General features: G+C 45.2%; 1 protein-coding gene across 1 annotated transcript in view; it reads right to left on the bottom strand.

The window, feature by feature from the left end:
- The window catches only part of LOC115133622 (equilibrative nucleoside transporter 2-like), a 53,068-nt gene extending 29,065 nt beyond the window's left edge, over positions 1 to 24,003 (bottom strand). Inside the window, exon 1 of the mRNA XM_029667051.2 lies at positions 20,663 to 24,003. The gene's annotated coding sequence lies outside the window, so the exon portion shown is untranslated. The remainder of the gene's footprint in view (positions 1 to 20,662) is intronic.
- Between the last annotated feature and the right edge of the window lie 3,648 nt (positions 24,004 to 27,651).

Below are 27,651 nucleotides of genomic sequence, written 5' to 3'. Positions count from 1 at the left end.
CAGATCCGACTGAAAGCCAAAACAATCGCCACCGCAATGAAGTTTGAGGATTTTAGAGGTGGACCAGCGTGTTGTCTAAGATTTATGAGACGTAAAGTCCTGTCCATCAGGGTACGGACGAGTCTGTGTCAGCAGCTCCCTCCCGACTACGAGGAAAAAGTTTCAAACTTCCGCAAATTCACTGATGCAAAGATAGAGGAGCATTCCATGCACGACATCATAAATATGGATGAGGTTCCTCTGACGTTTGACCTGCCTCTCACTCGGACTGTCAACAGGAAAGGCGAATCATCCGTCACGCTGAAAACAACTGGGCATGAAAAAACGCACTTCACCTGTGTTCTGAGCTGCACGGCATCGGGAGAAAAGGCACTTCACCTGTGTTCTGAGCTGCACGGCTTCGGGAGAAAAGGCACTTCACCTGTGTTCTGAGCTGCACGGCATCGGGAGAAAACGCACTTCACCTGTGTTCTGAGCTGCACGGCTTCGGGAGAAAACGCACTTCACCGGTGTTCTGAGCTGCACGGCATCGGGAGAAAACGCACTTCACCTGTGTTCTGAGCTGCACGGCCGGGAGAAACGCACTTCACCGGTGTTCTGAGCTGCACGGCATCGGGAGAAAACGCACTTCACCTGTGTTCTGAGCTGCACGGCTTCGGGAGAAAACGCACTTCACCTGTGTTCTGAGCTGCACGGCATCGGGAGAAAAGGCACTTCACCTGTGTTCTGAGCTGCACGGCATCGGGAGAAAAGGCACTTCACCTGTGTTCTGAGCTGCACGGCATCGGGAGAAAAGGCACTTCACCTGTGTTCTGAGCTGCACGGCATCGGGAGAAAAGGCACTTCACCTGTGTTCTGAGCTGCACGGCATCGGGAGAAAAGCCTCCACCGATGTTGATTTTTAAACGCATGACGATGCCAAAAGAAACATTCCCGAGAGGAATTGTTATGAAAGTCAACAGGAAAGGATGGATGACGGAAGGCCTAATGCATGAATAGCATACGGAGTGTTACGGCAAGCGACCGGGAGGATTCTTTCACAAGAACAAGGCATTGCTCGTGTTGGACAGCATGAGGGCCCACATAACAGATTCTGTGAAAGAAGCCATCAAGAGGACAAACTCAATTCCAGCTGTGATTCCTGGGGGCACAACAAAGTATTTGCAGCCACTGGACATCAGTGTAAATCGTGCATTTAAGGTGGCGCTCCGTGTTCAGCGGGAGGCTTGGATGACAAGTGGGGAGAAATCCTTCACTAAAACGGGCCCACTTATGGTCAAGTCTGCCAGTGGGTCCTGACAGCGTGGAGCATTGTCAAAAAATCCACTATCATCAACGGGTTTCGAAAGGCTGGACTGCTGCGTGTTGTTGAGGGCAGTTCAGCGGGGAATTTGCCTCCGGATGAAAGTGATGAGAGCGACAATGAAAACGATCCAACATCGGATGAAGCAATTCTGAGGCTATTCAACTCCGACACCGAAGGAGATTACTTCAGTGGTTTCAGTGCACAGGAGGAGGAAGATAGTGACCAATGACTTTACTGGTAGGCTACTGTTTAATTTTTGTTACAAGCCGTGTTTCGTTAAAGCCTATTTATTTTTGTTACAAGCCGTATTTCATTAAAGCCTATTTATTTTTGTTACAAGCCGTGTTTCGTTTAAAGGCTGTGTAAAGTTAATTTGTTTCAATGTACCGGTAGGCACCTGCGGCCTATAGACATGTGCGGCTTATTTATGTACAAAATACATTTTTTTTTAAATCAGTTGGTGCGGTTTATATTCAGGTGCGCTTAATAGTCCAGCAATTACGGTTAAGTCAGAACCTGGACGGGCGGGCAGGCGCACGCAGCAAAACGTTGAAGAGCATGCATTTAGTTTTACTTGCATTTAAGAGCAGTTGGAGGCCACGGAAGGAGAGTTGTATGGCATTGAAGCTCATCTGGTGGTTAGTTAACACAGTGTCCAAAGAAGGGCCAGAGGTATACAGAATGGTGTCGTCTGCGTAGAGGTGGATCAGAGAATCACCAGCAGCGAGAGCGACATCATTGATGTATACAGAGAAGAGAGTCGGCCCAAGAATTGAACCCTGTGGCGCCCCCATAGAGACTGCCAGAGGTCCGGATAACAGGTCCTCCGATTTGACATACTGAACTCTTTTTATTATTTATAATATGTTTATTATTTTACAATAAAAAATCAAATAAAAAAGACAGCAATACTAACAATGACATTCATTGTACTGTTGAATGGGATGGCCAAATTAGAGGACAAAACAAAACTTAACTCACACATACACAAAATAAAACAAAATCCTATTAGGTGGTACATGTATATGAAGACAGCATATAGTCATTACAAGCAGTGTAGTTAAGCCAAAAATAAATGTTGAGTGGAGTCCAGCACAGAGTAGCAGCAGATCATCAACCCAGTTATGAGGCGGGACTAGACCATTTATCCAGTATCGGCTGACATATTTTGTAAAAGATTGGACTTCTATTGGAGGTATTGTATCAAATCTTTTCCATATGTATTACATTCCCTAAATCCCGTAACCACATTTCAAAGGTAGGTACAGTCTCCAGTTTCCAAAATTGCAATATGAGCCTTTTGGCTAATAGAGTACAAAGAGAGACAGCTTTCCCTTCGTGGTTATTCCCATCAACTGTACCAAACAGAGCGGTCAATGGGTCTGGAGCTAGAACTCTATCAAAGGCTCTAGATAAGTAATCAAAAATGAGAGCCCAGTAAACATGTAACTTAGGACATGTCCAGAATAAGTGGGTCAACGTCCCCTCATCCTGCTTGCACCTCTCACACAGTGGTGAGGTGTCCGGGAATATTTTATGCAGTTTTACTTTTGAGTAATGTAACCTGTGTATCACCTTAAACTGTACAAGGTTGTGTCTGGCATTCACTGAACTGTGGTTTATATTCCTGAGAGCTTCTACCCAGTCCTCATCTGAGATTTCTGACCCAAGTTCTTGTTCCCAAGCCCTTTTAATGGTGTCTGTGGATACCTCTATGTGGGCCTGTAGCACATCATACAGTCTAGAGACCGACCCTTTTGAATGGGGTTTGACAAGGATCAAGCTATCTAATGTAGGACTATTTGGCTTCATGCCATACTGTGGGATATGTCCTTACGAAATTCATGATTTGGAGGTATCTGAAAAAATGTGTTGTTGGCATGTTGAACTTTCCCTGTAATTGTTGAAATGAAGCTAACTGACCATCTATGTATAGATGACCAATTGTTGTGAGCCCCTTCTTCTCCCTCCACTGTGAAAACACCACATCATCCAATGGGGGGTGGAAAGCACGATTCAGGCAAATCGGGCTGTCAATGTATACAGTGGGTATGTTAAGAAAATACCTAATCTGTTTCCAGATCCTAAGCGTATGACAAATGACTGGGTTAGAGTCATAAGTGGATTTTTTCACATATGATGGACTATTAACAAGTGCAGGGAGTGAGGAACGTTGACAGGAGGCCTGCTCAATCAAAAGCCATGCAGGCATATCCTTCTGTCTCATCGCATGTAAGCTTTCCCTCCAGAAAGACACAATGTTCAGATTAGCAGCCCAATAATACAGTTTAAAGTGAGGAAGGTCAAAGCCCCCCTCTATCTTGTACTGGCATAAATGCTTCTTTGAAATTCTGGCTGCCTTGTTATCCCATAAAAATGGAGTTACTATTGAATCCAGTTTCTTAAAATAGCTTTGTGGTATGAAATTGGGTAGACATTGGAAGAGGTAAAGAAACCTGGGTAGGACAACCATTTTAATAGCGTTTATACGACCAACCAAGGAGATAGGCAGAGTTTTCCAAAAATCTATATTTTGTTTAAGCTGATATATTTTCATGTCCCAATTCGCTTTCAATAGCTGATCAAGGTCTCTTGTCACTACAATGCCGAGGCTTGTGAACTTGTCCATCACTGTTCTAAACGGGGTAGATTGCAGAAATTGCATATCCACAGGCCGTGATATTGGCATCAACTCACTTTTTTGCCAGTTTATCTTGTAGCCAGAGAAGGAGCCAAATGTGTTTATCAAGTTAAGTAAGGGTGGAATAGAAGTTTTAGGTTTGGACAAAAACAAAAGAACATCGTCTGCATATAGGGAAATGTTGTGCTGTGTGTCCTTTATTTTAACAGAAGCTATATCGGCACATGCCCGAATGCGAGTAGCAAGGGGTTCCATGGCTATAGCGAAGAGAGCAGGCGAAATAGGGCACCCCTGTCGGCACCCCTTGAACAAGCGGAATGACTGCGACATTTCTTGATTGGTTACCACGGACGCCATTGGGTGTGCATAAATAAATATCCAATTAATAAATTCCTTTCCGAACCCGAAGTGCTCCAGAACCGACATCATATATTTCCACTCAATCCGGTCAAACGCCTTCTCTGCATCAAGAGCTATTACCACTGCCTCAACCTTATGATCGTGATACATTACGTTGAAAAGACGTCTCAAATTGTAGTGTATATGTCGGCCCGGGATAAAACCTGTCTGGTCAGAGTGTATGATGTCAGAAATATATGTTTTCAATCAGTTTGCCAATATCTTTGTCAACACCTTGTTTTCTATGGGGAGTAACGACACGGGGCGATAAGACGACATCTCCATGGAATCTCTATCTTTTTTCAAGATCGGTGCTATTGTAGCCTCATACAGTGTTTGCGGGAGTTTGGCATTTTCTTTGGATTGTTTAAACATTCGCAACATAAGTGGAGCTAGACTGGCACAGTACTTCTTATAGAATTCTATTACATATCCATCAGGCACAGGGGCCTTGCTGTTTGGAAATTGTGCTGTCGCTGTGTTAATTTCCTCCAAAGTTATCCCTGCATCGAGTGCAGAAGCTGCCCCCCTGTCTAGTTTAGGAACTTCACATTCAGTGAGAAAGCGTTCCATAGTTTGTGGATCAGTAGCATAGCATTTTGATTGGTATAGCTCTGAGTAAAACTGCGCAAAGAATTTATTAATATCCTGCGGATCTGTTACTATTTTACCCTTCTTGTCTTTTATTTTGTGAATAGCTCTAGATGCCTGTACATGTCTTAGCTGTCTTGCTAATAATTTATGTGGTTTGTCACCCAGTTCAAAATAACTTTGTTGCGTTCTAGCAAGTAAAGAGCCCACCCGTTTCGAAAGGATGGTATTGTATTCATATTTTAACTTTGTGATCTTCTCAAGGACTGTATACGAGGAATTCGTCCTAAAAACGTTCTCCTGTTCCCCTAACTCTCTTTCAATTTCTCTTAGCCTAGTATTGGCGCGTTTCTTCCTCTCTGATATATAAGAAATAATGTAACCTCTAATCACAGACTTTAGAGATTCCCAAAGGGTGGAGTCGTCAACATCCCCCGTGTCGTTAGTTCCGAGGAAAAAGCCAATCTGCTCCTTCAAATACTGACAAAAAGCCTCATCTTTCAGCAGGTGTGCGTCTAAGCGCCACGGTCGCCGACCTGTCGACATATTGTCGAGTTTCAGCACCATGGACAGAGGAGAGTGGTCCGTAATTAGAATAGGGTGATGATAGGTAACCGACTCAGCTGCTGAAATTAGTTTGGAGTCCAACAAAAAATAGTCAATTCTGGAATATGATTTATGAACTGATGAAAAGAAAGAGTAATCCCTGTCTGTTGGGTGCGTCAGTCTCCAAATATCGACAATGTTAAGGTTTGTCATCAATGTATTTAGACAGACACTGGCATTTGATTGTTGAAGTGACCTTGATAGCTGTTCATCTAAAAGAGGATCTAACGTACAGTTAAAGTCCCCTCCAACAATAACACTTGTATTCGAGATATTTGGTATGTCCTTAAATACCCTTTGAAAAAATAATGGAACATCGAAGTTGGGTCCATATAAATTGACCAAGGTTACTGGTTTCGAATTTCGAATTTAGTGTACCAGCCACAATAATATACCGACCATTAGGATCTGAAATCGAGGATGAATAAACAAACGGAATGTTTTTCCTTATCAGGATTGCTACCCCTCTCGCTTTTGCATCAAAGTTAGACTGGTATATCTGGCTGATCCAGCCGACTCGTAGCTTGGCCTGAGCGGAGCGTTTAATATGAGTTTCTTGAATAAACACTATGTCAGCACCCAGTGATTTAAGATGAGAGAAAACCTTAGCTCGTTTCACCACATGCCCTAAGCCATTACAGTTCCAGCTGACTATCTTTATTCCACCTGGTCTACTCTGTGCTCTGTCACTATGTGGCATTTCTTGTTTTGGAGCAAATTGTTGCTGTCATACAAAACTCAGAAGAAAAACGTCCCGCCGTGCGGGAGCTTGTCATGCCACCTGTACTAATAATAAACGTGAACATAAAACACAGACCCCATCCCCCCTCCCGTCCCTTTACTGAGTGACTTCCCCAAACCAAGCACTCCTTGGCTAACACACAAACCTTAGGGTGTCTAGACATACAGCTTGAACTAACTCGTCGTCTATAGATGCTCCGCATATACGCTAATATTAAATAACACTTAACACTTAACTCTCACGCTAGGGGGTGAGTGGCGCTAAAACATGATGTGCCAAACAATGCTATATTAGCCACAACATCTCACCAATCATAAGTCCTAAATTCTGATCTTCTAATCGAAAAGCCATAGTCCGGAAATCCAAACACATTCCTGGCCTGTATTTGGTCATTTAGCCGGCTGACACAGCCGTTCTGTATCCTCAGCCAGGGAGCTTGCTTGTCAAGAACAGATCGGCCTCTTTTGGGTTGTCAAACGTACGTGTTGATCCTTCGACTGTCACCTTAAACTGGGCTGGGAAGAGGAATCCATATCGGATGTTGGCCGCCCTGCATTTGTTGCGTACCTCATCATACTCTTTCCGTTGGTTCCTCACCTCCAAGGTAAGATCTGGGTAGAAAGACACCCTGGCTCCGTTGAAGTTAAGGGGGAACTTTTGACTAGCCAGCTTGAGGATGAGATCCCTGGTCTGGGGATAGTGCAGCCGTACAATGAATGGCCTTGGTGGCTCGCCCTTGGCCGGCTTCGTTGCCTGAGATCTGTGTGCGCGGTCGATCAGGATGGCCGTTTTGAAGTGTTCACTCCCCAGCAGTGCCGGTATCAGCTCCGAGACAAATTCAGTGGGTTTCCCTTTCTCAGTGTCCTCCTGGATGCCACATATTCGGATGTTCTGGCGTCTTGAATGCGACTCGAGCATTTCCAGTCAGGCTTTCAGGGTTTTGTTGTAATTTTTGAACGTTGCGCACTGTTTCTCTATGTCCTGTAGCCTGGCCTCGTGATCGACTGTCGTCTGCTCAACCTCATGCACCCTTCTCTGAGTTGCCTTCACAGTTTCGGCCAAAGTCCCAATACTCTTTGAGATATCAGCCAACCTTGTGTCCACCTTCTTGCTTAGTGAGTTTATGGCAGCCAGTATGTCACTTTGCATAGGCTCTGTGGGGGACTCTTGGAAGCTAGCCTCTTCAGCTAACTCCTTGTGGGTTGGCGACGTTGAAATTGGTTCGCTGTCTATCTCATTCAAGTTATCTTGTTTAGCGCTCCCTTTTCTGGTGCCTTTTCCCTTTGTCATATTTGTTTGAAGATATAGGTTGTGAGAGGTTAAGATAAATACTAATTTGTTTCAAAATGGAGCGGAGCTCTAGCAAAGCACGTCTACTCCATAGCACGCTCTCTAGCGCCCCCCGACATACTGAACTCTATCGGAGAAGTAGTTGGTGAACCAAGCGAGGCAATCATTTGAGAAACCAAGGCTGTTGAGTCTGCCAATAAGAATGTTGTGATTGACAGAGTCGAAAGCCATAGCCAGGTCGATGAATACGGCTGCACAGTATTGTCTTTTATCGATGGCGGTTATTATATCGTTTAGGACCTTGAGCGTGGCTGATGTGCACCCATGACCAGCTCTGAAACCAGATTGCATAGCGGAGAAGGTACGGTAAGATTCTAAATGGTCGGTAATCTGTTTGTTAACTTGGCTTTCAAAGACCTTAGAAAGGCAGGGTAGAATAGATATTGGTCTGTAGCAGTTTGTGTCTAGAGTGTCTCCCCATTTGAAGAGGGGGATGACCACAGCAACTTTCCAATCTTCGGGAATCTCAGACGATATGAAAGAGGTTGAACAGGCTAGTAATTTCGGCAGATAATTTTAGAAAGAGAGGGTCCAGATTGTCTAGACCGGCTGATTTGTAGGGGTCCAGATTTTGCAGCTCTTTCAGAACATCAGCTATCTGGATTTGGGTGAAGGAAAAGTGGGGGAGGTTTGGGCGAGTTGCAGTGGGAAGCGCAGGGCTGTTGACCGTGGTAGGGGTAGCCAGGTGGAAAGCATGACCAGCCGTAGAAAAATGCTTATTGAAATTCTCAATTCTCGATTTATCGGTAGTGACAGTGTTTCCTAGCCTCAGTGCAGTGGGCAGCTGGGAGGAGGTGCTCTTATTCTCCATGGACTTTACAGTGTCCCAGAACTTTTTTGAGTTTGTACTACAGGATGCAAATTTCTGTTTGAAAAAGCTAGCCTTAGCTTTCATTTACATTTACATTTAAGTCATTTAGCAGACGCTCTTATCCAGAGCGACTTACAAATTGGTGCATTCACCTTATGACATCCAGTGGAACAGTAGTGCATCTAAATCTTTTAAGGGGGGGTGAGAGGGATTACTTTATCCTATCCTAGGTATTCCTTAAAGAGGTGGGGTTTCAGGTGTCTCCGGAAGGTGGTGATTGACTCCGCTGTCCTGGCGTCGTGAGGGAGTTTGTTCCACCATTGGGGGCCAGAGCAGCGAACAGTTTTGACTGGGCTGAGCGGGAACTGTACTTTCTCAGTGGTAGGGAGGCGAGCAGGCCAGAGGTGGATGAACGCAGTGCCCTTGTTTGGGTGTAGGGCCTGATCAGAGCCTGGAGGTACTGAGGTGCCGTTCCCCTCACAGCTCCGTAGGCAAGCACCATGGTCTTGTAGCGGATGCGAGCTTCAACTGGAAGCCAGTGGAGAGAGCGGAGGAGCGGGGTGACGTGAGAGAACTTGGGAAGGTTGAACACCAGACGGGCTGCGGCGTTCTGGATGAGTTGTAGGGGTTTAATGGCACAGGCAGGGAGCCCAGCCAACAGCGAGTTGCAGTAATCCAGACGGGAGATGACGAGTGCCTGGATTAGGACCTGCGCCGCTTCCTGTGTGAGGCAGGGTCGTACTCTGCGGATGTTGTAGAGCATGAACCTACAGGAACGGGCCACCGCCTTGATGTTAGTTGAGAACGACAGGGTGTTGTTCAGGATCACGCCAAGGTTCTTAGCGCTCTGGGAGGAGGACACAATGGAGTTGTCAACCGTGATGGCGAGATCATGGAACGGGCAGTCCTTCCCGGGAGGAAGAGCAGCTCCGTCTTGCCGAGGTTCAGCTTGAGGTGGTGATCCGTCATCCACACTGATATGTCTGCCAGACATGCAGAGATGCGATTCGCCACCTGGTCATCAGAAGGGGAAAGGAGAAGATTAATTGTGTGTCGTCTGCATAGCAATGATAGGAGAGACCATGTGAGGTTATGACAGAGCCAAGTGACTTGGTGTATAGCGAGAATAGGAGAGGGCCTAGAACAGAGCCCTGGGGACACCAGTGGTGAGAGCACGTGGTGTGGAGACGGATTCTCGCCACGCCACCTGGTAGGAGCGACCTGTCAGGTAGGACGCAATCCAAGCGTGGGCCGCGCCGGAGATGCCCAACTCGGAGAGGGTGGAGAGGAGGATCTGATGGTTCACAGTATCGAAGGCAGCCGATAGGTCTAGAAGGATGAGAGCAGAGGAGAGAGAGTTAGCTTTAGCAGTGCGGAGCGCCTCCGTGATACAGAGAAGAGCAGTCTCAGTTGAATGACTAGTCTTGAAACCTGACTGATTAGGATCAAGAAGGTCATTCTGAGAGAGATAGCGGGAGAGCTGGCCAAGGACGGCACGTTCAAGAGTTTTGGAGAGAAAAGAAAGAAGGGATACTGGTCTGTAGTTGTTGACATCGGAGGGATCGAGTGTAGGTTTTTTCAGAAGGGGTGCAACTCTCGCTCTCTTGAAGACGGAAGGGACGTAGCCAGCGGTCAGGGATGAGTTGATGAGCGAGGTGAGGTAAGGGAGAAGGTCTCCGGAAATGGTCTGAAGAAGAGAGGAGGGGATAGGGTCAAGCGGGCAGGTTGTTGGGCGGCCGGCCGTCACAAGACGCGAGATGTCATCTGGAGAGAGAGGGGAGAAAGAGGTCAGAGCACAGGGTAGGGCAGTGTGAGCAGAACCAGCGGTGTCGTTTGACTTAGCAAACGAGGATCGGATGTCGTCGACCTTCTTTTCAAAATGGTTGACGAAGTCATCTGCAGAGAGGGAGGAGGGGGGGGGGGGGAGGAGGATTCAGGAGGGAGGAGAAGGTTGCAAAGAGCTTCCTAGGGTTAGAGGCAGATGCTTGGAATTTAGAGTGGTAGAAAGTGGCTTTAGCAGCAGAGAGAGAAGAGGAAAATGTAGAGAGGAGGGAGTGAAAGGATGTCAGGTCCGCAGGGAGGCGAGTTTTCCTCCATTTTCCTAACTGCCTGTGTATATTGGTTCCTAACTTTCCTGAAAAGTTGCATATCACGGGGGCTATTCGATGCTAATGCAGAACGCCACAGGATGTTTTTGTGCTGGTCAAGGGCAGACAGGTCTGGAGTGAACCAAGGGCTATATCTATTCCTGGTTCTACATTTTTTTAACGGAGCATGCTTATTTAAGATGGTGAGGAAGGAACTTTTAAAGAATAACCAGGCATCCTCTACACACAGGATGAGGTCAATGTCATTCCAGGATACCCCGGCCAGGTCGATTAGAAAGGCCTGTTCGCTGAAGTGTTTTAGGGAGTGTTTGACAGTGATGAGGGGTGGTCGTTTGACCGCAGACCCATTACGGATGCCCGTAATGTTAGGATGATATCTATGAGGGTGCCGTGTTTACAGATTTGGGGTTGTATCTGGTAGGTTCATTAATAATTTGTGTGAGATTGAGGGCATCAAGCTTAGATTGTAGGATGGCCAGGGTGTTGAACATGTCTCAGTTTAGGTCACCTAGCAGCACGAGCTCAGAAGATAGATGGGGGGCAATCAATTCACTTATGGTGTCCAGGGCACAGCTGTGGGCAGAGGGTGGTCTATAGCAAGCGGCAACGGTGAGAGACTTGTTTCTGGAAAGGTGAATAGAAGCTCGACTTATTTTGGTACAGACCTGGATAGTAAGACAGAACTCTGCAGGCTATCTCTGCAGTAGATTGCAACACTGCCCCCTTTGGCAGTTCTATCTTGGTGGAAAATGTTATAGTAAGGGATGGACATTTCAGGGCTTTTGGTGGTTTTCCTACGCCAAGATTCAGACACGGCTAAGACACCCGGGTTGGCAGAATGTGCTAAAGCAGTGAATAAAGCAAACTTAGGGAGTAGGCTTCTAATGGTAACATGCATGAAACCAAGGCTTTTACGGTTACAAAAGTCAAATGAGAGCACCTGGGGAGTAGGAGTGGAGCTAGGCACTGCAGATCCTGGATTAACCTCTACATCACCAGAGGAACAGAGGAGAAGTAGGATAAGGGTATGGATAAAGGCTATAAGAACTGGCCGTCTAGCACGTTTGGAACAGAGAGTAAAAAGAGCAGGTTTCAGGGCACGATAGCATAGATTCAAGGCATAATGTACAGACAAAGGAATGGTAGGAAGAGAGTTCATTAGAGGTAAACCTAGGCATTGAGTAATGATGAGAGTTTAAACCAGGTGATGACATCGCATATGTGGGAGATGGAACAACACGGTTGTTTAAGGCATATTGCACAGGGCTAGAGGCTCTACAGTGAAATAACACAGTAATCACTAACGAGGACCGTAATGGACAAGGCATATTGATATTAGGGAGAGGCATGCGCAGCCAAGAGAATTGTATGGGTCCAGTGAATGGTTGTGCTGGCTGGGGACACGGCGATTCAGACAGTTAGCAGGCCGGGGCTAGCAAGCTAGCAGGCCGGGGCTAGCAAGTTAGCAGAATGGCCTTAGAGGGACGTCGCGATGGGGGAAACTCTGTTTTTGCCTCCTCTTGCGGTGACATCGATAGACCAGTCATAGAATTAGTAGGGTTCCATGAAGGTCAGTCAATACGGAACATTTCAAGAACTTTGAATGTTTCTTCAAGCGCAGTCGCAAAAACCATCAAGCGCAATGATGAAACTGGTTCTCATGACCACGACAGGAAAGGAAGACCCAGAGTTACCTCTGCTGCAGAGGATAAGTTAATTAGAGTTACTAGCCTCAGAAATTGCAGCCCAAATAAATGCTTCACAGAGTTCAAGTAACAGACATCGCAACATCAACTATTCAGAGGAGACTGCATGAATCAGGCCTTTGTGGTCGAATTGCTGCAAAGAAACCACTACTAAAGGACATCAATAAGAAGAAGAGACTTGCTTGGGCCAAGAAACATGTGCAATGGACATTGACCGGTGAAAATCTGACCTTTGGTCTGATGAGTCCAAATGTGAGATTTTTGGTTCCAACCGCTGTGTCTTTGTGAGAAACTAGGTGAACGGATGATCTCCGCATGTGTGGTTCCCACTGTGAAGCATGGAGAAGGAGGTGTGTTGGTGTGGGGTATTTTTCAACAGGACAATGACCCAACACACCTCCAAGCTGTGTAAGGCTATCTGACCAAGATGGAGTGCTGCATCAGATGACCTGGCCTCCACAATCACCCGACCTCAACCCAATTGAGATGGTTTGGGATGGGTTGGACCACAAAGTGAAGGAAAAGCAGCCAACAACTGCTCAGCATATGTGGGAACTCCTTCAAGACTGTTGGAAAAGCAATCCAGGTGAAGCTGGTTGAGAGAATGCCAAGTGTGCAAAGCTGTCATCAAGGCAAAGGTTGGTAACTTTGAAGAACCTCAAAATATATTTAGATTTGTTTAACACTTTTTTGGTTACTACATGATTCCATATGTGTTATTTCATAGTTTTTATGTCTTCACTACTATTCTACAATGTAGAAAATAGTAAGAATAAAGAAAAACCCTTGAATGAGTAGGTGTGTCCAAACTTTTGACTGGTACTATTCATTTCCAATGGAACGCTCCGTTTGTCTTGCAGCATTGCGTTGCAGAAGCAGTTGCAATGCGTTCTGTGTGGTGCATACTTTCGATTTATCAAACGCATGCATCAAATTGTATGTGTAGCGCCTCCCGGGTGGCGCAGTGGTTAAGGGCGCTGTACTGCAGCGCCAGCTGTGCCACCAGAGACTCTGGGTTCGCGCCCAGGCTCTGTCGTAACCGGCCGTGACCGGGAGGTCAGTGGAGCGACGCACAATTGGCATAGCGTCGTCTGGGTTAGGGAGGGTTTGGCCGGTAGGGATATTCTTGTCTCATCGCGCACCAGCGACTCCCGATGGAGGGCCAGGCACAGTGCATGCTTACCAAGGTTGCACGGTGTTTCCTCCGACACATTGGTGCGGCTGGCTTCCGGCTTGGATGCTCGCTGTGTTAAGAAGCAGTGCGGCTTGGTTGGGTTGTGTATCGGAGGACGCATGACTTTCAACCTTCGTCTCTCCTGAGCCCGTACGGGAATTGTAGCGATGAGACAAGATAGTAGCTACTAACAATTGGATACCATGAAATTGGGGAGAAAAAGGGGGTAAAATTCAAAAAAAAAAAAATTGTATGGCTTGACAGAAATGATTGCAGAAGGTGAATGTTGAACTTTTGTTGCATACATATGATGCTGCTGCATACCATTTTGCTCAATAACGAGGCGTAACAAGCTGATCAGACAGGCTCCGCACGTGCACCATCCTGTGCATGTTGATTTTGTCTATCTCCACCAGACATGTTCATGACACGCAGGTTAATGCACGATGCGCTGCAAGCTCCGCCTCTCCCAGCTACTCATTGGTTAATCAACTGTGAACCAACTATATTAATTTGGGGATAGGTCGAAACACACATGAAACATTCATGGACATTTAGCTAGCTTGCTGTGGCTAGCTAATTTGTCCTGGAAAATAAGCATTGGGTTGTTATTTTACCTGAAATTCATATGCTCCTTTAAAAAAATTTTTAAAAAATGGTTATTTAGCAGACGCTCTTATCCAGAGCGACTTACAGTTTCATATTTTTTTCATACAAGTCCCCAGTGGGAATCGAACCCACAGCCCTGGCGTTGCAAGTACCATGCTCTACCAACTGGATCTTTGTAGAATTTTGACCCATGTTGATTCAAACAAAATCATGTGTTCTCTACTCCGACAATTAATCCACAGATAAAAAGAGGAAACCTAGGTTAGCTTTGTTTGTTTTCTTTGATAAATCTCTCCTCCTTCATCTGTCTTCTTCTTCTGTGGATTTTATATGGCGGTTGGCAAACAAATTTAAGGTGCATTACCGACACCTAGTTCATATTTTAATCACCCACCTGTGTACATGATTTTAAAAACCAATGAGTAGCTGGGAGAGGCTGTTTGAATGTTAAATGACGAGACAGAGGCATTGGTGCGAGTAACCAGTCTTGTTCAGTACATCACAACACATCCAGGTATCTCAAGCACCCCGGTAAAACACAAGAGTTGCAGTAATGAACATTTACCAACAAATGGCATCACTGTGCCATCTTACACCGATAACATCTTCCATTTAATAAAATAGGACAGGAGGTGTCAATTCACTAACAAAACATACCTAGTAACAATTTCCAACATGAACAGTTTAGTATTTTTTTAATATTTTTTTTTCAGGTAACAACACATTTTGATATTCTCTTCACTTTTATCTCTGTCAACAATCCCTGATGGGAAACCTACAGATTAAGTATTTTTGGTGGCTGGGACAGACGTCTGCAGCGTGAAAAGACAGGGGGCTTGTCTGCGAGGACTGCGGGTTCCCGCACATGCGTGTCACCTGAATGTCTAAGGGGAGAATTGATGGGTGAGGGAGCGGCCGACCTGTGATCCCCTGGCTCTTCGCCCAGTGCCTCAGGCCCCATGTGACTTGCTGGGGTTCTGTCTTTTGTCATGCGACCCCTTTGGCCATCAGGGTTCTGAGTAGGTGCTGGCTCAGCAATCCGAAGGTCAACCCTGTTACGACGGTACAGTGATCCATTCACTTCGACCAAGTAGGAGCGTGGTGCCACTTTCTGTACACAGGATCCGAGTCTCCAGAGGCCTGTCCGTTCCCCTGGTAGTGGCTTCATTCGCACCGTTTCACCCACCCTGAGCTCAGGTAAGTCTTTTGCTGATTTGACGTAGATGAACTTGGAGACCTGTCTTCTGTGACGTAGCTTCACCAGCACGTCTGTCACCACACATGGCTCCAGAAGAGTGCTGGCTACTGGCAGAGCTGCTTTTAAGCGCCGTGCCATGAGGCGCTGTGCCGGGCTGCTATCCATGCCTTCTATCGGGGTATTGCGCCACTGCAGGATTGCTTTCCAGACATCTTTGCCCTCTTGCAAATTTTCGGAACTCAACTCCGGAGAATTGGGGTCCATTGTCTGAAATTACCCTATCTGGCTGGCCATAGCGGGAAAACTGAGCCTTGCAGCGTTTGATCGTTGTCTCTGCTGAGAGCTCGGGGAGGAGGTCGATCTCCCAAAAGTCTGAGTAATGATCGACTACCAGCAGAAAGTCTTTGCCACTGTGCTGGAAGAGATCTAGACTTACTATCTGTCAGGGGCGCATCGGTAGCTCGTGGGACATCATCGTCTCTCTCTGTTGCTCAATGGCATATTCATTGCAGGTTGTGCATTTACTGACATAGTCTTTGATTTCACTCTGCATTCCTGGCCAATACAGTGTGTCACGTGCTTGTCTGTAACAGGCCTCACCTCCTATGTGAGTGCACGCGTGCCAACATCTCAGGGCGCAGAGACCGGGGAATAACGATTCTCTGACTCTTGAATATTACTCCGTTTTGAACACTGAGCTCCTCTTTGACTGGCCAATATTCTCTGACGGCTAAAGCAGTTTCTTCCCTGCAGTCGGGCCAGCCCATCAGAATCACAGACCTCAATGCCTGGAGTTGCCTGTCCCTGTCTGCGTGCTGTCTGATTTGTATAAGGCGCTGGTCCGTAACATTGAGGTAGTCAGCCTGGTTGATGTGTTCAACATCCACTTGCTCTGTTTGTAAGCTGCACACTGCGTGTTGTTCATGCATGGAGCGTGTGTGAGTGCCTGATGCAGTAGCCCTGCTGAGCATGTCACTCACATACATCTCTGGCCCTGGCTTATACACCACCTTGAGGTTGTAGTTTTGTAGGGCCAGTAGCATGCTCTGCAGTCGTTTTGGGGCATTCAGGAGAGGCTTGCTGAATATAGCAATAAGGGACTTGTGATCTGTCTCTGCGGTAATATTGTCGCGCCCGTACAGGTAGTGGTGGAAGCATTGGCATGCAAACACACTGCTGAGGCACTCCTTCTCTATCTGGGCATAGTTCTGCTCTGTTGGGGTGGGTGCCCTAGAGGCGAATGCCACAGGCTGGCCCTCCTGCATGAGGCAACAGCCAAGTCCATACTTCCTTGAGTCACTCTGAATTGTGACAGGTTTTGACACATTGTAGTATCGCAGTACAGGTGTCTGGGTGACCAGTTGTTTAATTTCCCTCACCGCTGCGTCATGTTTTGGGAGCCAATGGCAGATGGTGTCCTTGTCCATGAGCCTCCTCAGTGGCTCACACACTTCAGAGAGCCGCGGTAGGAATTTGGCCAGGTAGGTGACGAATCCGACAAAGCACTGCACTCCCTTCACGTCAGATGGGTGGGGCATTTCCAAGACAGCCTTCACTTTTTCAGGATCCGCCTTCAATCCGGTGGAGGACAAGATGTGCCCATGAAAGCGGACCTCTGGCACTTTAAACTGAAGCTTTTTTATGCTTAGCCTTAGCTTGACTTGTCTGCATCTGAACATCAGGGCCAGCAGCTTGGCGTCATGGTCACATTCTGCCTCCTCATCACTGTCCCCACAGCCCACTACGAGGATGTCATCTGCTATGGGTTCCACGCCACTGAGTCCCATCAACAGCTCATGCTGTTTCCGCTGATACACCTCTGGAACCACGGAGACACCAAACGGAAGCTTCAACCACCTCTTCCTGCCCCAGGGTGTCCAAAAGGTGGTCATGTAGCTGCTGGGCTCATCGAGCTTGCACTGCAGGAAGGCATCTCTGGCATCCACGAGCGTGAAGACTCTTGCCTTTGGGAGCTTGTAAAGAACATCCTCCAACGTGGGCATAATGTAATGTGAACGTCGCAGAGCCCGGTTGAGGTGTTTAGGATCAATGCATATCCGTAGCTTGTCTGGTTTCTTAACGATAACCATATTACTTATCCAGTCCGTAGGCTCTGGTGACGGATATGATGTGGCCATCTGCTTCGTATTTGTCAAGCTGAGCCTTTGTAGCTGCTTTCATGGCCACTGGTACATTGCGGGGTGCACACTGGACAGGCTGGATTGCTCCGTCCAACTCAAAGTGGACTTCCCCGGGAACTGACTCGACCGGTGCGTTGAAGACATCATGGTACTTGCTTAGGAGTGTCTCCTTGCTCAGGGGCCCAGCCTGGACTTTGTCTATAATGTTAAGATCAGCTGGGATGGTGAAGTTAATAAGTCCAAGGCGCTCGCATGTAGAACCTGACAGTAATGGCTGTTGACTAGCCTCAACTATTTCAAACTCAAGGGTGTATTTCTGGCCACGTAAAACACACTCTGTCACAAACAGGCCTAAAGAGATCATGAACTGGCCTGAATACAGTTTCAGCTTGGTGCTACTCTGTGTGAGTTTGCCTCTGGGCGCGAGCCTCCTTTTGTCTTTAAGGCTCATAACGTTGCATGTGGCCCCTGAATCTAGCTGGCATTGCTGTGGTTTATTATTAAGTAGCAGCGTGACAAACCACTTTTGTCCTTTTGCCCTCACTGCCCCTATGCACTCGCTAACATATACATCCTCTGTGCTGCTGTTCCCTTCATCTGTGTTTGTTTCCATGGACTTTACCCTCCTTTCTCTTGCTTTTCATGCAGACCCTTGCGAAGTGATTAGCTGTACCACAGGATTTGCATATTTTTCCATAGGCTGGGCAGTGTTCTTTTCCTCGTCCATGAGAAATGCCACAATATCGGCATGTATTGGGGTTGTCTACTGCAGAGTTGGCTGTAGTATTAGCATTAGCTGTGGCAAAGGGGAATTTCTTTACTGGCTGCCTGAATGTAGCATTGACATTGTCCGTATGTTGCCTTTCTAGCTCCATGGACCTTATCCGTATATCAGTAAGCTCTGCTGCACGGCATGTCTCCACTGCCAAGGCCAGCCTCAGGTCACGTTCTCTCAGCAAACGTCTGCGGGTGCCCTCATCAGTTATGCCAACCACAATCTTATCTCTGATCAGTTCATCTCTTAAAGCACCATAGTCACATGTAGCTGCCTTTTCCCTTAACCTAGTGACAAAGCTGTCAATGGACTCCCCGTCCTCCTGTTTGCAACGACCGAAAACATAACGCTCGTAGATGACGTTCTTTGCTGGCGTAAAGTAATGTTCAAGAGCATCAAGAATAGCTATAGCGTTACCTTGCTGAGCTGCTGTTAGGTTAAGGTTGTGTTTGTATACGTGTCGGCATTCAGTTCCCATTATAGTCCTCAAAGTGGCAGCCACTACCTCATCGTTCTTTTCCAGAAGTCCCGTTGCTAGCGCATAGTCCTCCCATTCACCTCTAAACTTATCCCAGTTCGTGCTCCAATCCTAACGGCGGGAGCGGGAATGTTCGCTGCCATGTCTAACCGGTAACAACACTGAAGCTAACTACCAAACTCACTCTAGCTAAGGCCAATTCCGGGCGAAATTTTACACAAATAAGCATTTGTTTGTAAACCAGAGCAGGTGACTCTAATTTGCGGAAAGCATGGTTAGTTATCCGACTCTGACACCATGTTTGAATGTTAAATGACGAGACAGAGGCATTGATGCGAGTAACCAGTCTTGTTCAGTACATCACAACACATCCGGGTATCTCAAGCGCCCCGGTAAAACACAAGAGTTGCAGTAATGAACATTTACCAACAGATGGCATCACTGTGCCATCTTACACCGATAACAGAGGCGGAGCTTGCAGCGCATCGTGCATCTAAAATATAACCTAGCTACGCAGACGCCCTTGGCGCGCGCAAGCAGTTTGGGTGAAACAATTTAATAACGTGTACATTTATTTCGCAAAGCTCACACACACAATGCAGGTGGACTGGCCACCTGCAATTCATCAACACATATGTATTTTCAGGGCTGCCAACTTTTGAAGAAAGTTTAGAGTGAGATTTGCTGTGTGAATTTCCTTGCCCACTGGCACAAACCCTAGAAGGGAGGACATTTAATATTTTAAAGCTAATTTCCTGCTATTCTACATATTTTGACATGGTTTAGGTCTATGTCCAGGTGGAAAATAAAATAAAAACACAGTTCAGATGCTTTGAACATTAAATGAGCACACAAAATTTGACTACTTTTTTGAGGGAGGATATTGAAAGTATGCTAATATCTTTTGAAAGATATATATATCTTTTTTTTTAGGTCGTTTGACACTATTCAGACAGTAATGAAATGAGATGGGCAGACAGTCAAATGGGAGAAGGCCATTGTTACATTTGGGAGGCGCATGGGGATGGATGGAGCTAGATTTGGCTTCCAGACTCCGCTATTGTGCCAAACCCTCAGTACGCTCTGGACCCCATTGCCAGAGCAAGCATAAATTGTATATGTATATCAAATCAAATTTTATTGGTCACATACAGACAGTTAGCAGATGTTATTACGAGTGTAGCGAAATGCTTGTGCTTCTAGTTCCGACAGTGCAGTAATATCTAACAAGTCATCTAACAATTCCACAACGACTACCTAACACACACAAATCTAAGTAAAGGGGTGGAATATGAATATGTACATATAAATGCATGGATGAACGATAACCGAGCAGCACAGGCAAGATGCAATAGATTGTATAGAACCCAGCATATACATATGAGATGAGTAATGCAAGACATGTAAACACTATTAAAGTGGCATTATTAAAGTGACAAGTGATCCATTTATTAAAGTGGCCAATGATTTTGAGTCTGTATATAGGCAGCAGCCTCTCTGTGAGTGATGGTCAAATTAGTTGTTTAGTTACTTACTGAAAATGCATATGCCAACCAGGCAGGCTGTAATCCACACATGGCTGTTATGTCAGATTTAGCCATGTGTGAATGACAACATGCCTGCGTTGGCATATGCATTTTGAGTAAGTGCTCGGCCTAAAGACCTTGGGAATGTGATTTTACGAAAAAAAGAAAAATCCCGTCCGCACATTTCCAATCATCTAATTTCACTAAACATCCCATTTGACCGTTGTAGCATGCGACATTATTCTAGCAAAATTATAAGAGAGCAGAGGCCCATTTATCCGTCACAGAAACCGCGCAGCCAGGCAAACAAGAGCCGTTGTCGTGTCGCATCACCTAACGACCAATAACAAAGAAAACCTGCCAAACGTATGGACTGTTCCCCGTTTACACGATTGTAAAACAATTCATTGCTACAATTAAGTTTAACACTGTAACAATTAATTCCCGCCTTTCATGTCAAATCGTGGTGTAGGCAAGAAGAGTCATGTCATGCCTACTAACCTTGTAGAGATGAGAAGTGCGGCAGTCAGATCACTGTGTTTTCATTATTGCAACGCAACAAAAAATACGTTTGTTGCTAAAAACCAAAGCGATAACATGTAGGATAAAATGTAACAGATAAATGTAGCCTTTCGCTCCACGTGGCGCGAGCGCCAAATAGTTACGAATGGCTGTGCTGCTGTAACAATTTTACATAGTGCGTAGGCTAATCTTCATCATCTCCCCGACTCGGAGTTACACACTGAGGTATAAATAAGAAGTTACACATACAACCAAATACAACATAGCTCACTGCTCGGATGCCCCTCCCATATGTCATCATAGCGCACTACTAGTTTTTCGGCCATAGGCAATAGGTGGTGATGGGCATTCCGGCTCTTTTCAGTGAGTCGGCTCGGCTCTTTTGGCTCCCAAACGGCTCTTTAAAAAAAATATGTCTTGTATTTTTTCAAGTCAAACCGTTTGCGATAGTTTGACTATGATTTCTGTGAAAACAATTATAATTAAATTATTAAATGAAATCATAATCTACCTTAACCACAATGTATTTAAAAATGCATTGGTTTGTTATGTAATATAATACTATTAAACATTTGCATTTAAATTATACATTTGTAATGTATATAAACAAAGTGCATATACATCTAAACATTCAAAACGAATACAATCTGAACAGCATAATAGAATATTGCACAATATCAAAGAAAAATAAATAACAATTTGCAAAACTGCAGCATCCCACAAATTGAAATAAATGTAAAAGGGATGTTTTTACACATGTGCATTTAAAGTATAACTTTTTTAATGTATATAAACAAAGTGCATATAAATGTAACAATTCAAAACGAGTACAATCTGAACAACATAATAATAGAATAATGCACCATATCAAAGAAAAATAAATCATGTGCAAAACTGTAGCATCCCACTTAAAACATTAAACTGGTCCCTCTTTTCTCTCTATTCTTTATTGCCATGTTATAACCAGCAGCACACAGCAATGCTGACCAGATTTTGCTTTTATGAGAAATTTGCATTCAGAAAAGCAAGCTGCCTCACTTGATGCAGATTCTTCTCTCAGTAATTATTTGTCCCGTTTTCAAGAAGACCCTCTCAGAGGGAACGGATGTGGCCACTATGCAGAGTCTCCCTGTCATGACTTTAGATAGCCGTGGGAGGACAGAGGCCTTGTTCTTCCATCAGCTCAGAGTATCTGCAGATCTATGGAGGGGCTCCTCCAAATAGGACCGGACCTCCATTATGGCATCTGCTGAGGGATTCCTTCGTGCTGCATCCCCAGTTGCTCTCTCGTCAAACAGCATCCAAACAGCAGACGTTTGTGGCACTACTGCTGGTGCTTCTGCTCCATCTGATCCCTCTTCTTCCTGTTGCCCTGGTGCCTGAGCCAGCTGACTGCTGGGGCTGTCCCTCCCTCTTTCTCCTGTTGCCCTGGTGCCTGAGCCAGCTGACTGCTGGGGCTGTCCCTCCCTGCTGCTGAGGTTATTCTTTGAAGAGCCTCATCAATCGCTCTGGCATCACTGAAGGCTAACTTCTTAAACCTGGGGTCAAGTGCAGCGGTTTCTGATAGCGCATGATCATATTCCATTCTGTGGAACTTTCTGTCCATTGATGAACATTGGGTGTCCATCAACTCTGTCACATGTCCTGTGGTTACATTTGCTTCTCTCTGGCGGATGGCTGTGATTCGCTGCAGACCCTTACACAGGAGTATCATTTTTGAGGCTGTCACATAGCTGAAATGAGAGAACAGTAAGTTATGAGTTCAGGTTCATATTTTGTCCTCTGATACTACATTCTCATCTACTGCTCATATACAGTTGAAGTCAGAAGTTTATATACACTTAGGTTGGAGTCATTAAAACTTGTTTTTCAACCACTCCACAAATTTCTTGTTAACTGTAGTTTTGGCAAGTCGGTTACGACATCTACTTTGTGCATGACACAAGTAATTTTATGTTTACAGACAGATTATTTCACTGCATCACAATTCCAGTGGGTCAGAAGTTTACATACACTAAGTTGACTGCTTTTAAACAGCTTGGAAAATTCCAGAAAATTATGTCATGGATATAGAAGCTTCTGATAGGCTAATTTACATCATTTGAGTCAATTGGAAGTGTACCTGTGGATGTATTTCAAGGCCTACCTTCAAACTCAGTGCCTCTTTGCTTGACATCATGGGAAAATCAAAAGAAATCAGCCAAGACCGCAAAAAAACAATTGTAGACCTCCACAAGTCTGGTTCATCCTTGGGAGCAATTTCCAAATGCCTGAAGGTACCACGTTCATCTGTACAAACAATAGTATGCAAGTATAAACACCATGGGACCACACAGCCAGCTCAGGATGGAAACACGTTCTGTCTCCTAGAGATGAACGTACTTTGGTGCGAAAAGTTCAAATCAATCCCAGAACAGCAGCAAAAAATGAGAAGATGCTGGAGGAAGCAGGTACAAAGCAGGTACAAAAGTATCTATATCCACGTAAAACGAGTCCTATATCGACATAACCTGAAAGGCCGCTCAGCAAGGAAGAAGCCACTGCTCCAAAACCTCCATAAAAAAGCCAAACTACGGTTTGCAACTGCACATTGGGACAAAGATCATACATTTTGGAGAAATGTCCCCTGGTCTGATGAAACAAAAATAGAACTGTTTGGCCATAATGACCATCATTATGTTTGGAGGAAAAAGGAGAGGCTTGCAAGCAGAAGAACACCATCCCAACCGTGAAGGACAGGGGTGGCAGCATCATGTTGTGGGGGTGCTTTGCTGCAGGAGGGACTGGTGCACTTCACAAAATAGATGGCTTCATGAGAAAGGAAAATTAGGTGGATATATTGAAGCAACATCTCAAGACATCAGTCAGGAAGTTAAGGCTTTCACAAATGGGTCTTCCAAATGGAGAATGACCCCAAACATACTTTCAAAGTTGTGGCAAAATGGCTTAAGGACAACAAAGTCAAGGTATTGGAGTGGCCATCACAAAGCCCTGACCTCAATCCTATAGAAAATTTGTGGGCAGAACTGAAAAAGTGTGTGTGCAAGCAAGGAGGCCTACAAACCTGACTCAGTTACACCAGCTCTGTCAGGATGAATGGGACAAAATTCACCCAACTTAAATCATTCTCTCTACCATTATTCTGACATTTCACATTCTTAAAATAAAGTGGTGATCCTAACTGACCTAAGACAGGGAATTTTTACTAGGATTCAATGTCAGAAATTGTTAAAAACTGAGTTTAAATGTATTTTGCTAAGGTATATGTAAACTTCCGACTTCAACTGTACATATATAATATTGGATTAAATAATGATGTAGTAATAACTGCTTACTCTACGTCTCTCCACTGATCTCCACAGTGACCTGCTCAAAGGTTTCCAGGACTCTTCACACCTCCTCCACCACCTCCCATTCCTCTTGGGTCAGAGCATCAACAGGTGCATTGACAATGGCCAGGGTAGAGATGATGGCATCCTTTGACTCAAGAAACCGCTTCAACATATAAAATGTTGAATTCCACCTTGTAGTGCAGTCGTGTTTAGGCCTCAGCTCAGGCATCCCCATCTGGCGTTGTGTAGAGTTTAGTTTTTCAGCACCTACTGTACCCTGTGGAAGTATTCCACAGCTGCTTTAACTTTGTCCACAGTGGGCTTCATCACCTTCAGAGCATCTCTTACAAACAGGTTGATTGTGTGGGCAAGACATGGATGATGGGTCCATTTAAACATTTTCATGGCTTTGGTTATGTTAGCTAACATAACAGACCACTTTTCCATCTACTTGCCATTCTCTGGCCACTCTCAACAGTTCCTCTGCCAAGTTCTCTGAGGTATGTCTGTCGCTGAAGTCAAAGCAGTCCAGAAGATAGCTAGACACCGAAAAATCTTCAATGAAAAGACATGTAACCGACATGTAAGAAGTGGTTACCCTTGATGTCCAACAGTCATTCGTAAGGAAAATTGCAGTAGCTTTTTGGACTCTTTCCTGCACTGAAGCCTGTGTCCTCTCGTACAGTTGTGGAATAGGTGATTTTGAAAGGGTTTTCCTGCTTGGAATTGTGTACATTGGATTTAGACTATTGCTATAATATCTAAAACCTCTGATCTCCATGATCGAAAATGGCTGGAAATCATTGGCAATCATTTTAGCCAATGCAATATCAATTTGGCCTTGTTTTGCTACAGACATAGACTTTGGCATAAACTGGTCCATAGAAGACTGTGTTGCTGTGGGTCGAGGAGTAGGCCTACTTGACTGACTGGACACATTGCTGGCTCCACCACTATCACTAGCAGGCCCACTAGTTTCTCGAAGCTCCGCTACAGATAGCTTCATAGTTGGGTGCACAGTTTGCATATGCCGGTGTAGGTTGTGTGTAGAACCGGCTTTATATGAGATTTTGATTTGGCAAATTCTACGCTGTGCTCTAACATGAATTATATTACTAAAATGCACCCAAATGCTACTGTGCTACTCTTAGAGCCGACTCGTTCGCGAACGACCCATCACTAATAAACTCAGCAAAAAGAAACGTCCTTTCACTGTCAACTGCGTGTATTTTAAGCAAACTTAACATGTGTAAATATTTGTACGAACATAATATTCAACAACTGAAACATACACTGAACAAGTTCCACAGACATGACTAGCAAAAATTGAATAATGTGTCCCTGAACAAAAGGTGGGGTCAAAATCAAAAGTAACAGTCGGTATCTGGTGTGGCCACCAGCTGCATTAGGTACTGCAGTCTCCTCCTCATGGACTGCACCATATTTGCCAGTTCTTGCTGTGAGATGTTACTCCACTCTTACACCAAGGCACCTACAAGTTCCCAGACCTTTCTGGGGGGAATGGCTCTAGCACTCACTCTCCGATCCAACAGGTCCCAGACGTGCTCAATGGGATTGAGATCCGGGCTCTTCGCTGGCCATGGAAGAACGCTGACATTCCTGTTTTTCAGGAAAACACACAGAACGAGCAGTATGGCTGGTGGCATTGTCATGCTGGATGAGCCTACAGGAAGGGTACCGCACGAGGGAGGAAGATGTCTTTCCTGTAACACAAAGCATTGAGATTTCCTGCACTGACAACAAGCTCAGTTCGATGATGCTGTGACACACCGCCCCAGACCATGACAGACCCTCCACCTCTAAATCGATCCCGCTCCAGAGTACAGGCCTCAGTGTAACGCTCATTCCTTCGACGATAAACGCGAATCCGACCCATCACCCCTGGTGAGACAAAACTGCGACTCGTCAGTGAAGAGCACTTTTTGCCAGTCCTGTCTGGTCCAGTGATGGTGGGTTTGTGCCCATAGGCGACGTTGTTGCCTGTGATGTCTGATGAGGACCTGCCTAACAACAGGCTTACAAGCCCTGAGTCCATCCTCTCTCAGCCTATTGCTGACAGTCTGAGCACTGATGGAGGGATTGTGCGTTCCTGGTGTAATTCGGGCAGTTGTTGTTGCCATCCTGTACCTGTCCCATAGGTGTGATGTTCGGATGTACCGATCCTGTGCAGGTGTTGTTACACGTGGTCTGCCACTGCGAGGACGATCAGCTGTCTGTCCTGTCTCCCTGTAGCGCTGTCTTAGGTATCTCACAGTACGGACATTGCAATTTATTGCCCTGGCCACATCTGCAGTCCTCATGCCTCCTTGCAGCATGCCTAAGGCACGTTCACACAGATGAGCAGGGCATCTTTCTATTGGTGTTTTTCAGAATCAGTAGAAAGGCCTCTTTAGTGTCCATAGTTGTCATAACTGTGACCTTAATTGCCTACCGTCTGTAAGCTGTTAGTGTCTTAACGACCGTTCCACAGGTGCTGGTTCATTCATTATTTATGGTTCATTGAACAAGCATGGGAAACAGTGTTTAAACCCTTTACAATGAAGATCTGTGAAGTTATTTGGATTTTTACGAATCATCTTTGAAAGACAGGGTTCCTGAAAAGGGACAGTTTAGAAGGTGAGAATGGGAGGAGTGCATTGAATTTACAGTTGTGCTTTCAATCTCCCCATACATAGCCAAAACACACAATAAGGGAATATGAAAATGTATGACATATCCAAAACAGCAGCAGATAAACTTTACCTCGAGATCAATAAAAAACAAAACAAGTAGGCTGCAGTTTGATTAGCCTACATATAGCACAGTAGACTGAAGAGTTCCACTCACATATTTTATATAGCCGAATATAATCAAATGAATCAAAGACATGGTACTTGTGTACACAAGAACTAGGCACTTCCTAAATAAGGCTAACTACCACCAAACTGAAGTACGACAAAGGTAAAATCTCTAATGTGTGCCTTTGTACAAAGATAGAGTCAAAGACCTCAGACTTTGGTTTCCTCATATCGTTCCTCCAGTGCTTGAATTGTTTATTTGAGAATCCCTATCCGATTTCTCTATGATAGTCCTTCAGTTGTCTTTTTTTCATTGAAAGTCCATTTGGGAAAACATTTCCTCTGCCATTACTCGGACTTCCTCAACGGTTCCCCTTTTTGTCAACAGTGTCTTGTACCTCCACCGTTAACCGTCCTGACTTCCTTGTACTCTTGCTCTTGTTCACTGTCCATCCAGATTAGTTGTATTATTCTGTTTCTTCTTGGCATTTAGTGGTGTGAAGTACTTAAGAAAAAATACTTTAAACTACTACTTACATAGTTTTTTGGGGTATCTGTACTTAATTTATATTTTGTTACAACTTGTAATTTTTTTTATTTCACCTTTATTTAACTTGGCAAGTCAGTTAAGAACAAATTCTTATTTACAATGACGCAACGGGGGCCTGGGATTAAAAATAAATACAATATAAATATTAGGACAAAACACACATCACAACAAGAGACAACACTACATAAAGAGAGACCTAAGACAAGATAGCAAGTCAGCAACACATGACAACACAGCATGGTAGCAACACAACATAACCAACAACATGGTAGCAACACAAAACATGGT

This window comes from Oncorhynchus nerka, linkage group LG8 (assembly GCF_034236695.1).
Source record: "Oncorhynchus nerka isolate Pitt River linkage group LG8, Oner_Uvic_2.0, whole genome shotgun sequence".
NCBI lineage: Eukaryota > Metazoa > Chordata > Actinopteri > Salmoniformes > Salmonidae > Oncorhynchus > Oncorhynchus nerka.
This window is presented reverse-complemented; position numbering and strand designations above follow the sequence as displayed.